The sequence below is a fragment of the Heteronotia binoei genome, chromosome 5, assembly GCF_032191835.1.
Source record: "Heteronotia binoei isolate CCM8104 ecotype False Entrance Well chromosome 5, APGP_CSIRO_Hbin_v1, whole genome shotgun sequence".
NCBI classification, from domain to species: domain Eukaryota; kingdom Metazoa; phylum Chordata; class Lepidosauria; order Squamata; family Gekkonidae; genus Heteronotia; species Heteronotia binoei.
In genome coordinates, this window is record NC_083227.1 from 7,704,740 (window position 1) to 7,721,736 (window position 16,997).

At 47.0% G+C, this 16,997-nt stretch overlaps 1 pseudogene; it reads right to left on the reverse strand.

Moving 5' to 3' along the window:
- LOC132571611 (zinc finger protein 420-like) overlaps nucleotides 1-16,997 on the reverse strand; it is a 31,428-nt pseudogene that overhangs the window by 13,796 nt on the left and 635 nt on the right.

Genomic DNA, 16,997 nt, shown 5'->3' on the forward strand with positions numbered 1-16,997 from the left:
CCTTATTCCCCCCCACCCCTTCCTCCAAGACTTACTTCCAAGTAGACTTTCCCAGGATCCGGCTGCTGCAAAGCTTTTCCCTCCTGCTGCAGCTTCTCTGCGCCCCGCACCCCCCCCCCCCCAGTCCTCCATCACCCTGCAAGTGCAACCCCCCCCCTTCCCCGGAAAAGCCCCTTTCCTCTCCTGCCCACCCCCCCCCCTTTCAGCCTCTCTGGCAAGCAGCTTGGAGGTCTTAACCCTTTCAGTGCTGCAGAGGAAGGAGAAACGTGTCCTGAAGGACCTTCAGCCCGGCTGCCGTCAGCCACGCCTTGTGCTGCTCCATGGGGCTGCTCGGGAGTAACTCTGCTGCAGGGGGCTGCGCTCCTCCCGGGGTATCCCGCTGTTCAGCCGGCTCAGAAAAAGGAGGCTGCAGCTGGGTCCTCCCGCCTTATTCATCCCCCTGCTAGAATAAGGACCGTGAAACTCAATTGGGGTGTGTGTGTGTGTTTGGTGATGATGAGCTAGGCTCTTCTTTAACCGGACCATTTAGCACAAAGCGGGAGTCAAGTGCGCCTTTAAGACCAACCCATTTTTATTCAGAACGCTTTCGTGCGCTCTCTAAGCACACTTCATCAGTCGAGGGGATCAGGTATAGCGAGCTGAAACACAAGCAGCTTGTTGATTGAGAGAGCAAACTTAATTGAGCGCATGGTCACGCAAAGCAAAAGGAAGTACTTCTTCACCCAAAGGGTGATTAACATGTGGAATTCACTGCCACAGGAGGTGGTGGCGGCCACAAGCATGGCCACCTTCAAGAGGGGGTTAGATAAAAATATGGAGCAGAGGTCCATCAGTGGCTATTAGCCACAGTGTGTGTGTGTGTATATATATATATATATATATTTGGCCGCTGTGTGACACAGAATGTTGGACTGGATGGGCCATTGGCCTGATCTAACATGGCTTCTCTTATGTTCTTAAAGCAGTGTGGCTTTGGCCATTTAGTCTGGATAGCCATAAAAGGTGATAGAACTCCCTGCCAAATGGTGTTTCTAAAAAATGTAAGTGAATCTTAGTTGCAGCCCGCCCGATCTACTTATCAACATCAATCTATACATTAAGCATCATTCTAGTCTGCCGTTAGAAAACAAGAATACTATTTTTATAGTATTCTCAAGGATTTCATGTTTTCACGGCTGGTAACATCATTAGGGTTTGTAGAATCTTTCGGGATCAAGTGCCGTGTTCTACTGGAGAAAGTTTTCCTTCCAGACGTTTCGTTCTGAGAACGAAACAGTCTGGAAGGAAAACTTTCTCCAGTAGAACACGGCACTTTATAGTATTCTATTTTTCTTCTATGGCAAACTAGAATGATGTTTACGTGTTAAAAAGTCAATTAGGTGGACAAGAAAAACGCTATTCAATGTATTTCTCTTTTAGCTGTATTGACATACAAACAGGGATACTGGTTGTTTATCCCATTACATATAGTCATATACTGTACCCATCTCCCACTATATTTTAATGTATTTTTCTCCTAATGGCAACCTATATGTGCATTACAGGTGAAAAGGTAAATTAGTTCGATGGGAAAACTTCTGAAATACCTTCCTTTTGGCCCAGGCTTATACAATATGGTCATTAACAGACATTCTCACATTTTGACATATTACTGTTTTATTGCTTTTGCATTCTCATGCCACTCAGATCAAAGGTTTGCTAAATTTGTTAATTTTGCTACTCTTTCATTGGATCTTGAATTTGTGCCATTTTGCATTGTGGACCACTGCCTACCAGATAATTTTACTATTCTGTCATTGGACCAGTTTGCATTCTGAGCCACTGACTACCAGCTCTGCTTATTGTACCGGATTCCTTGTCTGATGAAGCGTGCTTAGAGCTTATGTTCTCGATAAAACTAAGTTGGTCTTAAAGGTGCAAACTTGACTCCTATTTTGTTCTTCTTATGTGTCAGTCCACTCGGGACCACATTTTGCATTACAACGCTTTGTCTAGAGCCAGTTTGTGCCTATGGAATGTGTCGTGTATGTGGACTCAATAGAGGACTGAATGGGGTGTTTCTGCCTGGCTATTTGGAGCCATACAAATGGAGCTTAGGGACGTGGGAACGATGGGCCTGCTGCCCTACACCAATCACAAGCCCCTGTTGATTTGAATGACCCAATAACGTGTTTGCGTGGGAACCCTGAGTTGTATAGTTGACCGCATTCCTCAGTCTTGACAGTGCCGCAACCTACCACGCTGTATCTAACAAAGAGCTGTTTATCACTACCATCTCACCTCTTCAATGCATAGAACGCACTGTATTATAGAATGCATTAAGACTTGTTGCCATGATGTCAAATTGTTAATACCACAGAACAGACTGGCTCTAGAGAAAGCATTGTTACGCAAAACGCGGTCCTGAGTCGACTGACACATAAGGAAAACCTTTGCCTTTGGAGCCGAATTTCTTCAGGGAATGATAGGAATTTCCACGCAGAAATTACTGAAGAATTCCACGTGAAACTGTGTGCTATATGAACTTGAATTTCATCAGTGAAAGCGGACTCTTTTATTTTTGCAGTGGAACCTTTCCTTGTGAATGAAATTATTTTCTGCTGTGTTATGTAATATCGGTTTATATACAGATAGACAGGCAGGTTTTGTATATTGCTTATTTTCCTGCACACGCAGTGGTTTGTTCTTTTCCCCTGGAGAGAAAAGCTGGTGGGACTTCCTGGCCCTTTTTTGAATGTCCAGGGAAATGCTGAAAGCCACTTTGGGGTCAGACACGCAACGGTGCACAGCAAAGGTGCAGAATCTCAGCTGGGCTGGCCAACCTCCCGGTGAGGCCTGGAGATCTCTCCAGATTACAATTCATTCCCAAACTACAGAATGCAGTTGCTCTGTAGAAGAGGGCTGTTTGTTGGGGGGGGGGGGGGTGACAGTCCTTTAGGGCATTATACCTTCTGGAGGACCCTCCCCTGCTCAGAGGTTTCCCAACTCAGATTTAGCCATTTCCACTCCGCCCATCTCCCAGGAGTTCCACCCTGGTCCCTTCGCGTTTCTCTCCTCCACCCACCCTGAAGACCTCCTCCCTCTGCTGGAGTTGCCAACTTCCTGCATGCAGCCTCTTTTGGGTCACACCTGCTGTGCAGACAAGGGATGGGTCCCAGCGGAGGCTATGCCCAGGGACCAGGTGTCCAGAAGGGGCAGAAGCAGGTAGAAAGCCCAATATGCAATCACTCTAAAGCAGGGGTGTCAAACTAATTTGTTATGAGGGCCGGATCTGACCTAAATGAGACCTTGTCGGAATGTGTCATGTGCGTACCTATTAGGTGGCAGAGATATACATTTTATTAAGAGCACAGACAAATACACATATATTATTTTAAAAACTTAAAACATTAGCACGCGTTGGTCTTAAAGGTGCTTTCTTTGTATCTCACCCATGGGATCAAGGGAACTGGGCAAAGGAAGTTCTGGCTCTTTCCTTCCATCCCCAGGGGACTGGGAGGGAGCCTCAGCCAATAGAAGGAAGAGAGGCATTCCTCAGTAGCTCTGCTGTGCAAATGAGAGAGCCTGGCAAGGCAAGCTATTCCTCCCTCCCCAAGGGAGGAGCTTCAGCCAATGGAGAAAACAAAGGTTTTGCTCTGTAGCTCCTATGCAATTGAGCAAGCCTTGCAAAGCAAGCTGTTATGCAGAAGGAAGCAAGATATAAGGATGACAGCCAGTTGCTCGAGGGCCTGATGGGAGCCCTCCAGAGGCCTGATTCGGCCCCCAAACTGCAAGTTTGACACCCCTGCTCCAAAGCATCTTTAGCATGTTTATTAGAAGTATGTGATGTTTAAACCCACGCATGTCATTGCTGAATGAACCGGATAACACAACACAGCTGTAATCATACTCTAATTCTGCACAGGGCAAGAACGAGACCTACAAATATACTCCAGCTCTCAGCCATCCTACAGCACTACAGAAATATATGGAACATGCTTTTTTGGGGGGGGGGGGAGGGGGGCACAAGTAGGTGGCACCAGATAGCCTGGCCCTGGCTGCACTTGGAGGGGGAGAGGGGAATCAAACCCAGTTCTCCCACAGTGCTCTCTTCTTGGGCTCCCTAGGTAAAGCTCTTCTTCCTCATCATGTCAGGAATTTGAGGGCTGCAGCTTTCTCCTTCAATGCCTTCTAGCACCTGCTAGAAATACCCGAATCTTCCCTTACAGTCACCTCCATTTCAGCAGTACTCATTGATGTTCCTGTCTTCTTCCCTGACTTTTCCATACTGACTCTCCAAATAGTACCCTCACTATCTGAGCCAGAGCATGGGTTGCTAATAGATTTAGTTGTGTACAAAGGCCTTGATCCCCTTAAACTACCACCCTGCCAAGAAACTCAAGCCTCGGCTCTCTGTATCTCCAAGGACAGATGTTCACAAGGAACCAGACCTTAACTATGTGACCTCAGCATGGTCCAGGCCTCAGTCCAGCAAAATCATGAAGCTAACATGGCTTCTCTCTGGTCTCTAGGTCAATTGTACTCTCAAACCAGCAGGCATCTGGTGATGTTCCAAATCCAATCAGGATGCATACATGCTGGAACCCTCTAGATCAGGGGTGTCAAACATGCAGTTTGGGGGCCGAATCAGGCCCCCGGAGGGCTCCTATCAGGCCTCTGAGCAACTGGCTGTCATCTGCTTCCTTTTCCCTCTCTTGCTTCCTTCTGTACCACAGCTTGCTTGGCCAGGCTTGCTCAATCGCATGGGAGCCACAGAGTGAAGCCTCTATTTTCTCTTATTGGCTGAGGCTCCTCCCTTGGGGAGGAAGCGGGGGGGGGGGAGGAATAGCATGCTTTGCCAGGCTCTCTGAATCACATAGCAGAGCTACTGAGCCAAACCTGTCTTCCTTCTATTGGCTGAGGCTCCTCCCCCTCCTGTTCTCCTGGGGAAGGAAGGAAAGAGCCAGAGCTTCCTTTGCCCAGTTCCCAGGATTCCATGGGAGAAATACAAAGAAAGCACCTTTAAGATCAACGAGTGCTAACGTTTTAAGTTTTTAAATATATATATATTTGTGTTTGTCTGTGCTCTTTATATTTGTGTTTGTCTCTGCTACCTAATCTTAAATAGCCTAATCTTAAACACATGGCCCAGCCTGACATAGCTCAGCCCAACCCAACATACCCCGGCCCCTCAAGGTCTCATTTATGTCAGATCCAGCCCTCATAGCAGATGAGTTTGACACCCCTGCTCTCAATGATATTACTCCTGAGTGCCCTTTCACCCCAGCCAGCAGACCACAGAAGAAGAAGAGGAAGATACTGGATTTATATCCCGCCCTCCACTCCAAAGAGTCACAGTCTCCTTTACCTTCCTCCCCCACAACAGACACCCTGTGAGGTGAATGGGGCTGAGAGGGCTCTCACAGCAGCTGCCCTTTCAAGGACAGGCTCAGAGCGGCCTACAATCTCCTTTCCCTTTCTCCCCCACAACAGACACCCTGTGAGGTGGGTGGGGCTGAGAGGGCTCTCAGAGCAGCTGCCCTTTCAAGGACAACCTCTGCCAGAGCTATGGCTGACCCAAGGCCATTCCAGCAGGTGCAAGTGGAGGAGTGGGGAATCAAACCCGGTTCTCCCAGATAAGAGTCCGCACACTTAACCACTACACCAAACTGGCTCTCACAGGATCCCATAAAGAGCTAATTATCACATTCTTGACTCTGGCCTTGAGAAAGATCAGAAGAGTGTGGCCAGAGAGGCCCAATTATGGACAACTGCAAGCTGGAGTAAATCAACTTGTGCCATCGAAGAAGAAGAAGAAGAAGAAGAAGAAGAAGAAGAAGAAGAAGAAGAAGAAGAAGAAGAAGAAGAAGAAGAAGAAGAAGAAGAAGAAGAAGAAGAAGAAGAAGAAGAAGAAGAAGAAGAAGAAGAAGAAGAAGAAGATGGTGATGATGATTTTGGATTTATATCCCGCCCTATAGTCTGAATCTCAGAGCCTCAGAGCGGTCACAATCTTCTCTACCTTCCCCACCCACCCCCGACAACAAACACCCTGTGAGGTAGGTGGGACTGAGAATGCTTTTACAGCAGCTGCCCTCTCAAGGACAACCTCTTCCAGAGCTCTGGCTGACCCAAGGCCATTCCAGCAGGTGCAAGTGGAGGAGTGGGGAATCAAACCCGGTTCTTCCAGATAATAGAGCTATGGCTGACCCAAGGCCATTCCAGCAGGTGCAAGTGGAGGAGTGGGGAATCAAACCCGGTTCTCCCAGATAAGAGTCCAAACACTTAACCACTACACCAAACTGACTCTCAGAGGAAACAGGGATGCTTTGCCCTACAGGTGGGAAAGCTTCATGTCAGTGCGACTCTATTCACCATCAGAGAATAAGCACATATAAAGTGACTGGAGAGTGGAAAACACTTGGGTATCCATAACCGCCTAAGCATCAGAGCACTTGTTCATAAGAGACCCCCTATCGATATCTGGAGTATGAAAAGGGCATCAGTGCCAGTGGGAGGGAACCGTATTAAACACGGAAAATTACACACAGGTCTGAAGGAAAAAAACCAGCAGCAGTGTCTGCAGGAGCTTTCTGCGCCATCAAAGATGTTCAGTCCCTTGAAATGTGATGGCCAGAACTCCCTTTGGAGTTCAATTGTGCTTGTCACAACCTTGCTTCTGGCTCCACCCCCAAAGTCTCCTGGCTCCATCCCCAAAGTCCCCAGATATTTCTTGAATTGGACTTGGCAACCATAAGGGGTTATGAATGTGTAGATAGCAGGAAGGAAGGAAGATAGACAATCTGAATAAAGAGAGAGAGAGAGAGAGAGACAGGGAAAGAATGACAGAATGGTAAAAAAATGGGGAGAAAGAAGTGTGAGGAGGAAAAATGAGAGGAAGGTAAACAGAATTATATAAAAAGACAGATACAGAGAAAGAACGAGAGAAAGAACAGAAGGAAGAGGTAAGAAAGAGGGGGAGAAAAAAGTGAGACAAAGAAAAATGAGAAGGAAGGTAGAATGAAAGAAAAAGACAGAGACAGAAAGAACGAGTGGAAGGAAAGAAAGGAGAGTTATGGAAAAGTTGAGGAAATAGGAGCGAAAGAAAGGAAAATGAATGGAAGGAAGAAAGAAAGAAAAATGACAGGAAGATAGACAGGCAGGCAGCCATTAGAAGCCTCCTTTTCATCCCCTCCCACTTGCAGCAGGGTGTGTGTGAAAGGGAGGTTTCCAATGGCTCCCTGCCTCTAAAAGCAAGCAGCTGACAAGCGTACCTGCTCCGCTGGTAGCTGTAAGAAGCAGGGAGCCATTGCCAGCCTCCCCTTTTGCTCCCTCCTGCTAGCAAAAGGGCGTCCATTCCATAACACGGGAACATAGGACAGAGTGGACTCCGTTCTATGCTACCAGCTCATAGAACAGAATGGACTGCATTTTATCCTACGAGCCCATAGGACAGAATGGAGTCCATTCCATCCTACTGGCCCATAGGTTACAATGGAGTCTATTCTGTCCAATGGGTTCAAAGTATAGAATGGACTCCAATCTATCCAATGGGCCCATAGGACACAATGGAGTCCATTCTGTCCTATGGACTGATAGGACAGAAGAGTCCATTCCATCATATGAGCCCACTGTAGCCTAATTTGAATAGAAAGAGTGAAGAGTATTTGCAGGTGAAAAGGGGGCTTGATATATTGTATAATGTTAGTCTGTTTATCTGCTGCTGTTGCTGGGAATGAAGACTCCTTTTGTGTCAATTGTAGAGAAGTAAGTGCTAGAGAGAGAGAGAAAGAAAGTGCTAGAACATGTCTATCAGTTTACTGTTTGCTTTGCCGCAGTTTTGTTGTTGTGTGTGGGGGGGAGAGATGGACTGTCCTGAACTTCCTGCAATGGGCCGAGGAGAGGCAGTAATGATCAATAAGCCCCCAGAAAACCTGTCAGCAGAGAACTGTTTCCCTGGGCGGGAGAAAGCAGAATCAGCCAATGGCACGCCAGAGACACAGTGCAAGCCAATCCTGCATAGCTTACATCCAACCTCTGAAAATCCTCAGATTTGCTACCACGGTAGGGTTTTTATTATCTAAAGGATACACAGGATAGTGAGAGCTGACAAAGAGAACTTTCTCCCCACTCTCAAATTACTAGATTTTGAAAGCATCCAAGGAAGCTGACCGCACTAGATTCAAGATGGGCAAGAGGAAATGGTTCTCTTCACAGCAAGTGATTAAAATGCTGAATTCACTGCCAAAGGATGCAATGATGGCCACGGGCCTAGACAGCTTTAAAAGGGGATTACATAGATTCATGAAGGAGAGGTCTAATAATGGCTACTAGACCCCATGATTAAAAGGAACTTCCATGTTCAGACACAGTCAGACTTTGACTCCTGGGAGGCCGTATCAAGGGAAGACCCCAGAAGGAGTCACTCAACAGTGAGATGATTGCTATGGATGGTCAAACCTTCTCCCTAGTGGAGTATGTAGCTTTTCACCAGCTGCTGAAACCCCACCCCCCACTCCTTGGCAGTCCAGCCCCTCACAAAGGACCCTAAGATAATGGTTTAATGAGTTTCAAATGGTTTATTGGATTTATATCCCGCCCTCCCCACCGAACCAGGCTCACCCTGCCATGCACCACTCCATGGGGGGAATGGTCAAAGCTCTCCCCTGCAGTTTAAGGCACCTTACAATAGCAAACAGTAGGCCTTGCAGCCCCTCCTGAAGATCTCTGAGGGTCCCACCCCCAACTCTTCAGGGAGCCCCGCCCCCAGAGGCAGAGCTATGAAGGGAAAGGCCCGGGTTCTGAGAAGTGGCAGACGGGCTGTGTGTGCCAAAATATCAGCATTTTGGCCCCTGTGAGAGCGTTTCTGATCTTTCCTATGATTCTGGGGTGCTGATTCAGCTATCCAGATGAATATCCGTCCCTTTTGATGACTCCCTTCTCCATACCATGTGACTCCGGGGCTAGTGAGTCGTGCCTTCAGAGTTCACTTCCATGGAGATCTGTGGCTTCCTTCAAGTGCCTTCCTTGCCCCCCCCCCCCCCATCACTGAGAAAAATGGAGGAAGAGGGCACCTTTTTCTTTAGGTCCCATAGAATAGATCCCCCGATCCAATCTTTTGTAAATCTGGGGGGGGGGGGGGGAGGGTTGAGAAGCGGCAGAAGTAGACAGAGAGCAAATTCGGTGCCAGTACCTTTCAAACCAACCCCTCCCCCAGAATGCCAGATAGCCCTGGATCAATTCTGCATTGTACCCAAAGGGGCCCATTAAATTTACTGAGTTCTTGGGTTAGGGAACACAACCTGTTTCTTTCAGGCCAAATTAATCCTACTGCCAGAATGCTTTCGGCTTCAAACTGGGAAGACTCCAAAAAGCTGACAACAGGCTGAACTAGGGGGGATTAGGGTTGAGAAATCCCTCCCTAGAACTGCTTCTCAGATAAAAATGTTTGTGAATTAAGGTTGCCGGCTGGTAACACTGTATTTACTCCAGCAGCAGAGAGGTTGTAGATGTCTGTTACCCTCAAATTGTCTATTCCTTCACAGGCTGTGAGAAAGGAACAGGTTTTGCCATATGCAAGAGTTAGATCGCCAGATAACTTGAAGTAGCAAGTTTCACAGAGGAGGGAAACCACTAAAAGCGCCCTCCCTCTTTGATGTAACTACGTTCTCAGCCTTTCTGAACCAACAACACCAGGTCCTTTGAAGAAACACATCAGAAACATCTTTAAGAAAGTTCCACACTTTTATGGATTCTCTGAGGAACATGAAGAGGAAGAATTGCAGATTTATACCCCGCCCTTCTCTCTGAATCAGAGACTCGGAGTGGCTTACAATGTCCTATATCTTCTTCCCCCCACAACAGACACCTTGGGAGGTGGGTGGGGCTGAGAGGGCTCTCACAGCAGCTGCCCTTTCAAGGACAACCTCAGCCAGTGCTATGACTGACCCAAGACCATTCCAGCAGGTGCAAGTGGAGGAGTGGGGAATCAAACCCAGTTCTCCCAGACAAGAATCTGTGCACTTAACCACTAGACCAAACTGGCTCTCTGAGATTCTCAGATGTGATCCCCAAGCTCTTCCCGCATACAGAGCATGGATGAGATTCCTCCCGTGGGTGAACTCTTTGATTCTAGAAGAGAGATCAGCTGATTTTCTGACCTAGAGACCCCATTGCCCATCCCTGTTTTCTTCTCTGTGGGATCTTTCTTTTGTATTTTGAACATGGCTAATGCTCTTTCCACAGTTTGAGCACTTATAACTGATTTATTTCTGGTCAGGATAAGGTTTCTACTGTAGAGTCACGCCTTTTAAAGCAGTTGGCACCTTTTCTGGATACACTGCAGTCCAAGCTCTGCTCACGACCCGAGTTCAATCCCAGCAGAAGCTGGGTTCAGGTAGCCGACTCAAGCCTTCCATCCTTCTGAGGTCAGTAAAACGAGTACCCAGCTTGCTGGGGATAAAGTGTAGATGACTGGGGAAGGCAATGGCAAACCACCCCGTAATAAGTCTGCTAAGAAAACATCATGATCTGACATCACCCCAGGGGTTGGTAACAACTTGATGCTTGAACCTTTACTTAGATTACAGCCCATTAAAGCAGTTGGGACCTTTTCAATACTTTTTATGGTCTGTGGTTGTCTGTGGTTTTATGGTCTGTGGTGTGAAATAAAGGAAAAGCTCTTTTTACGGGCTTAAGCAGTTACATAGATCCTCTTGTAGGTCCCTCGACGCAGCAGAAGACTACCACTCTGACTGAATCTCTTTCAAAGCTCCCAACATTAAAATTGTGTCTTCCCTGTGTGGGTTCTCAGTTGCCATCGAAGAATGCTTTTGCAACAGCATCTCTTTCCGCAGTCTGAGAATTCAAAAGGTTTCTCCCCTATACGAGCTCATAGACGCTTTTGAAAACTGTCACACTTTCTGAATCTCTTTTCCAACATTTTCTCCCCATGCATAGGATCATTGATTCAGCTGAAGAGTGCCACTCTAAATGAATCTTCTCTCACACTCCGAGCACTCAAAAGGTTTCTGCTGTTTGAATTCTTCGATGCAGTAGTCTGTCCTTGCTTCTTCTGGAGCCTGTCCCATTGCCTGCTCCCCTTACCCTCATAGGGCTGCATGGGAGAACAGCTGCCACTGCAGTAAAGGAGGCTGATGGGCCAACAGCTCTTCAGGAAGTTCAGTGTGTGTCTGGCAGGGGGAAGGGGTCTCATTCATTGGGATGGTGTCCCTCTATCATGAAAGCCTCCTTTAGGGCCATTTACGAGTCCAGCTGTGGAGAGCCATGGATGGACATTGAGGATTAGAAAGGTTATCCCTTGTGTGTGTTCTCTGATGCTCTTGAAGAGTCCCCCTCTCCTTGGATCTCTTTCCACACTCTGATCATTCAAAAGGTTTCTCCCCTATGTGGATTTGCTAATGCCTTTGACAACTGCTACTCTGACTAAATCTCTTTCCACACTCTGAGCATTCAAAAGGCTTCTCTCCTGTGTGGGTTCTCTGATGCTTTTGAAGATGGCCACTCTGACTGAATTTCTTTCCACACTCTCAGCATTCAAAAGGCTTCTCCACAATGTGGGTTCTCTGATGATATTGAAGACTGCCACTCGTACTAAATCTCTTTCCACACTCTGAGCATTCAAAAGACTTCTCCCCTGTGTGAGTACTCTGATGCTGTTGAAGATGACAACTCCTACTGAATCTCTTTCCACACTCCAAGCATTCAAAAGGCTTCTCGCCTGTGTGGGTTCTCACATGATATTGAAGGTTACTCCTCTGACTGAATTTCTTTCCACACTCTGAACATTCAAAAGGTTTCTCCCCAGTGTGGGTTCTCTGATGCGTTTGAAGACTACCATTTCTACTAAATCTCTTTCCACACTCAGAGCATTCAAAAGGCTTCTCCCCTGAGTGGGATTTCTGATGCCTTTGATGACTGCCACTCTGACTGAATCTCTTTCCACACTCTGAGCATTCAAAAGGCTTCTCCCCTGTGTGGGTTCTCTGATGTGTTTGAAGATGGCCACTCTGGATGAATCTCTTTCCACACTCTGAGCATTCAAAAGGCTTTTCCCCTGTGTGAGTTCTCTGATGCTTTTGAAGACTGCCACTCATGCTGAATCTCAGTCCACACTCTGAGCATTCAAAAGGCTTCTCCCCAGTGTGGATTCTCTGATGATGTTGAAGATGACAACCCTTACTGAATCTCTTTCCACATTCTGAGCATTCAAAAGGCTTCTCCCCTGTGTGGGTCCACTGATGCATTTGAAGACTGCCATTCTGACTGAATCTCTTTCTACACACTGAGCATTCAAAAGGCTTTTCCCCTGTGTGGGTTCTCTGATGCCTTTGAAGATGGCCACTTTGACTGAATCTCTTTCCACACTCTGAGCATTCAAAAGGCTTTTCCCCTGTGTGAGTTCTTTGATGCTTTTGAAGACTGCTACTCAAGCTGAATTTCATTCCACACTCTGAGCATTCAAAAGGCTTCTCCCCTGTGTGGATTCTCTGATGCTTCTGAAGATTGCCACTCTGACTGAATTTCTTTCCACACTCTGAGCATTCAAAAGGCTTCTCCCCTGTGTGTGTTCTCTGATGCTTTTGAAGACTGCCACTCATGCTGAATCTCATTCCACACTCTGAGCATTCAAAAGGCTTCTCCCCTGTGTGGGTTCTCTGATGCTTTTGAAGATGGCCACTCTGACTGAATTTCTTTCCACACTCTGAGCATTCAAAAGATTTCTCCCCTGCATGGGTTCTCTGATGCATTTGAAGACTACCACTCGTATTAAATCTCTTTCCACACTCAGAGCATTCAAAAGGTTTCTCCCCTCTGTGGGTTTTCGGATACTGTTGTAGATTACTACTGAGACTGAATTTATGTCTGGTCTCTGAGTATTCAGGTTTCTCCTCTCTCTTTATTTTTTGTTGCACAAGAAGCTGTGATCTATTTCTAAAATTCTTTCTGCACTGAATGGATTTGCTTGCTTTCATTTTCCTGTACTTTGGAAAATGTATATTCCATTGTCTTCCATCACGCTTCAGAGCCATATAGCCACCATTCTTTCTCTTTCTGCTTTCATTCCTGACATTTTTGTTCAAGTCTTCATTTTCAACTCTATCTGGCATTTCCTGATGACATATCTCACCTTCCTCATTCCTCTGATCATTCTTTGCTGGAATAAAGAGAGAGCTCTTTTTAGCAGCTGGTAAGATTCAAAGGCATTTGTATGACTGCAGGAGGAAAGGACAGATGGACCTTTGGCTTCATCCAGTTGGACTAATCTTAGTCACCCCTCCACCTTTCTCCCTAAATATCTGGTATTTTAGGATTCCTCCCCCACCCATGAAGAACTTCAGATTAACTCTTGCCCAGAAGGAGCTTCTGAGCCTCCAGATTAAGGCCTCCCTCTCTCCTTACCCACCGGCCTCTATGATTGTACCAAAACAAATGTTGCTCAGAAGAGAATCAGGAATCTCCTATGGTTATTTATTGCCTGTTCTCTTGACATAATAGTGACGGACACTCACTCTGAACCAGCTCATTTGGGAAGGAAATATGCTGTTGGGATCCTCTAGAAGAACTCTGCAACCTTTCTCCAAATGCAAGGCTGTTCTCTTTCGCCACCATAGTTTCTCTGATACTTCTGGCTTCTTTTGCAGAGAGAGGGAGACAAAGAGAGAGAAAGGGATCATTCTTACCGGGGGGAAAGAAAGAAATAAAAGACTAAAAATTCTTTTGGAAGGTCATCACCACAGTCCAGATCAAAGCCCAGAATCTGAGTCAGTATATGTGGAACGGATCTGTGAGGTAAAGAATCCTAGTTCTCCAGAGGGTTACAGAGATTATTAAGTGGTCTTGTCTGACTTGTGGGTGTTCATAATTTGAGTCTGCCGGCAGCTAACAGCATCTTTTTCAAGGCCAGTTTCCCAGATTGGGGTCATTGGTTAATCGTGAGAACCGTTATCCAGTTTTGCAAACAGGAGGGGATGAGGATGCTGCTGACAGTCTCTGGAAAATTCCATCCAGCATGACCCTTGATTGGGACATTCGAACCACCTGACCCTAGAGAGGCAGAAACTATAATACGGGCATGGATGAGAGGGAAGCCAGGCTAACTTTATGCTCACGCCATGCTAGTACACCTGATGAATCCTTCTCTCTAGAGTAACTTAGGCTACAGTTGCATTATCGATGCTCCACGAAGGGGTGCCATTTAGGTACTTCATATCGTAGACAGAACAGTTAGCTTTTCTTGTTTACTGTTGATGAGCTGCAGAAACTGTGCTGTTTTGTGACGTCTTATTTTTAAATCCTTAATATACTTTATTTCTAAAAGGGGTCTGCTTTACTTTTGTGAAGCCAGTGAATCGGGTGTTGCTCAAGTACAAAGAGAAGTGACCCAGGGGGGAACCCAGGCTTTGGTTCTTGACAGGATCATTTCCAGATCACAGGCAGAGCAGATGTTTGTAATCCCATCTACAGGGAAGGGTCTGTTGGAAAAGGCTGGATCCTCCCAGAGTATTTCTGAGGGACTCTCATCCACTTTGTCTCAGGTCAACATACCTTCTCTGGCTTGGGCAATGGCCACAACAGTGACCTCTGTCACCCTTCCGCAAGGACACGCACATGAACAAAGTCAGTATCCTCAGTCCAGCAGTAGTTTTTCAGGGTGTCAGGCAGACGTTTTTCAATCACCTTTTACCTGATCCTTTTCCCTGGAGATTCTGGGGGATGGGCCTGGGACCTTCCTTGGAAAGTGGGGAGCTCACCTTCTTTGGGGGTTTTTAAAAAGAGGAGAGGACTCGCAATTAGAACAGGAAGCTACCAGCTGGATAGGAAGAAGAAGGTCATATTGGATTTATATCCCGCCCTCCACTCCGAAGAGTCTCAGAGCAGCTCACAATCTCCCTGTGGAGAGCCAGTTTGGTGTGTGGAGAGCCAGTTTGGTGTAGTGGTTAAGTGTGCGGATTCTTATCTGGGAGAACCGGGTTTGATTCCCCACTCCTCCACTGGCACCTGCTGGAATGGCCTTGGGTCAGCCATAGCTCTTGTAGGAGTTGTCCTTGAAAGGGCAACTGCTGTGAGAGCCCTCTTCAGCCCCACCCACCTCACAGGGTGTCTGTTGTGGGGGAGGAAGGTAAAGGAGATTGTGAGCCGCTCTGAGACTCTTCGGAGGGGAGGGCGGGATATAAATCCAATATCTTCTTCTTCTTCCCTTATCTTCTTCCCCCACAACAGACACCCTGTGAGGTGGGTGGGGCTGAGAGGGCTCTCACAGCAGCTGCCCTTTCAACGACAACCTCTGCCAGAGCTATGGCTGACCCAAGGCCATTCCAGCGGGTGCAAGTGGAGGAGTGGAGAATCAAACCCGGTTCTCCCAGATAAGAGTCTGCACACTTAACCACTAAACCAAACTGGCTCTATAGAAGAAAAACTTGCTATAGTAAGATTCATTCTACTGTGGAATCAGCTAGCTAGGGAAGTGGTGTGCTCTCCCTCCCCGGCAGTCTGTAAGCAGCAGCTGGACGAACACTTGTCAGGGGTGCTCTAGGACGATCCTGCATTGAGCAGGGGTTGGACTAGATGGCCTCTATGGCCCCTTCCAACTCTGTGATCCCAGGATTCTAGCGGAGTTTAGACAGGCATCTGACACCAACGCTGATTCTGTGAACTTAGGTAGACAACAAGAGGGTGGAAAGGAAGGACTGCATCAGTGCTTAGTTCTGGTGGCCCTTTCTTACATGCCCAAGGAAATGCGACTGCCACTTTGGGGTCAGGAAGCAACTTTAGCCAAGGTTATGCCACCCTCTGGGCCTGCAACAAGGGCAGTCCTGAATTCCCTGCGTTTTGTAGGGGGTTGGACTAGATGACCCTGGAGGTCAGTTCCAATTCTATGATTCTATGAAGACGTGAAGTTTCCTTACACTGAAACTCGGAGCCAGTATCATCCACTCAGTCCAGCATCGGCTCTCCAGGGTCTCAGGTGGAGGTCTTTCCCTTCACCTCCTACCTGATCCTTTTCATGGGAGATGCTCGGGATTGAGCCTGGGACCTTTTGCATGCCAAAGAGATGCTCTGCCAAGGAGCTGCAGACCCTCCCCAGGTGGTGGGGAAATTATGCATTCAATATTTGGATAAATTCCTCCTCCCAGTTGCAGTAAGTTCCACCTTGGGTACCCCTGAAAGATCCTTACCGAGAGAGGCCACGTTCCCATGGTTCTCCAGCATGACTTCCCTGTACAGAGCTCTTTGTCCCGGATCCAGCAGGGCCCACTCTGCCTCCGTGAAAGAGATGGACACCTCCTCAAAGGAAAAGGGACCCTGAAAGAAAAAGAAGATTCCCTCCTCTTCAGAGATCTCACCCTGGAAGGGAGTCGTCTGGGAGGGTACAGAAAGTAAGGCTTGGGATGGGTAATTGTTTACCAGGTCCGTTACAAGCTGCCGGTCATTACCTTTAAAGCCCTATATGGTCGAGGACCTGCCTACCTTAGGGACCGCCTCTCTCCATATGTTCCCCAGAGAGCACTACGATCAAGTTCAAAAAATCTTCTCGAAATCCCTGGGCCAAAAGAAACCAAACTAAAAACTACTAGAGAACTGGCGTTCTCTACGAAGGCCCCCCAATGGTGGAATCAACTGCCGGAAGAGGTGCGGGCCCTGCGGGATTTTAACCAATTCCGTAGGGCCTGCAAAACTGTCCTCTTCCAGCTAGCTTTTTAAGACGGAACCCCTGATAACATCAATAACCTCTGTGCCATCTTATTCATAATTTGTTTATATTATAATGTCATATTGTTTTATTGGTCTTACTGTTTAAATTATTAATTATATTATATATTGTTTTACTGTATCATGGTCTTACCATGTCTTGTTAGCCGCCCTGAGCCTGCCTTGGCGGGGAGGGCGGGATATAAATAAAAGTTCATTATTATTATTATTAAATAAGAACATAAGAGAAGCCATGTTAGATCAGGCCAATGGCAACAGCATTCAGAGAATCTCTCTCACGGACCCCT